At 46.0% G+C, this 708-nt stretch overlaps 2 non-coding genes across 2 annotated transcripts; both read left to right on the top strand.

The window, feature by feature from the left end:
* Window positions 1-125: 125 nt before the first annotated feature.
* On the top strand, window positions 126-244 carry LOC119347408. The gene has a single exon (XR_005168312.1). It is a non-coding gene; the product is annotated as a 5S ribosomal RNA (ribosomal RNA).
* Window positions 245-451: 207 nt separating this feature from the next.
* On the top strand, window positions 452-570 carry LOC119347412. The gene has a single exon (XR_005168314.1). It is a non-coding gene; the product is annotated as a 5S ribosomal RNA (ribosomal RNA).
* The last annotated feature ends 138 nt before the right edge of the window (window positions 571-708 follow it).

Here is a 708-nt window from a genome sequence, read left to right as displayed (position 1 = left end):
TGCGATAAGTTTTAGCTCGTTGGTTATTATTCACGCGTGTAGCGGCGGGCAAAACAAAGTACAATCGTCTTTGTAGTGGAGCTGGGAGGGGCAAGCATAAGAGACGAAGACTGGGGTAACATGGCGGATGCGATCATACCAGCACTAAAGCAGCGGATCCTATCAAAATTCCGAAGTTAAGCGTGCTTGGGTGAGAGTATTACTAGGATGGGTGACCTCCTGGGAAGTCCTCGTGTTGCATTCCCTTTTTAAATTTTTTTCGCGACGTGCAAAAGAAAACGCACGGGCGCGGCATATATTTACCATGTTTTATTATTTTGCACGTTTACGGTAAGTTTTACCTCATTGGTCATTATTGACGCGTGTAGCGACGGGCAAAGCAAAGTACAATGGTCTTTGTAGTGGAGCTGGGAGGGGCAAGCACAAGGGACGAAGACGGGGATAACATGTCGAATGCGATCATACCAGCACTAAAGCATCGGATCCCATCAGAACTTCGAAGTTAAGCGTGCTTGGGCGAGAGTAGTACTAGGATGGGTGATGTCCTGGGAAGTCCTCGTGTTGCATTCCCTTTTTAATTTTTTTTGCGCGTCATATATTTACCACGTTTTATTATTTTGCACGTTTGCGATAAGTTTTAGCTCGTTGGTCATTATTCACGCGTGTAGCGGCGGGCAAAGCAAAGTACAATCGTCATTGTAGTGGAGC

This window comes from Triticum dicoccoides, unplaced genomic scaffold (genome assembly GCF_002162155.2).
Source record: "Triticum dicoccoides isolate Atlit2015 ecotype Zavitan unplaced genomic scaffold, WEW_v2.0 scaffold66941, whole genome shotgun sequence".
Classification (NCBI taxonomy): domain Eukaryota; kingdom Viridiplantae; phylum Streptophyta; class Magnoliopsida; order Poales; family Poaceae; genus Triticum; species Triticum dicoccoides.
Note: the sequence above shows the minus strand (reverse complement) of the source record. Positions and strands in the feature narration are given on the sequence as shown.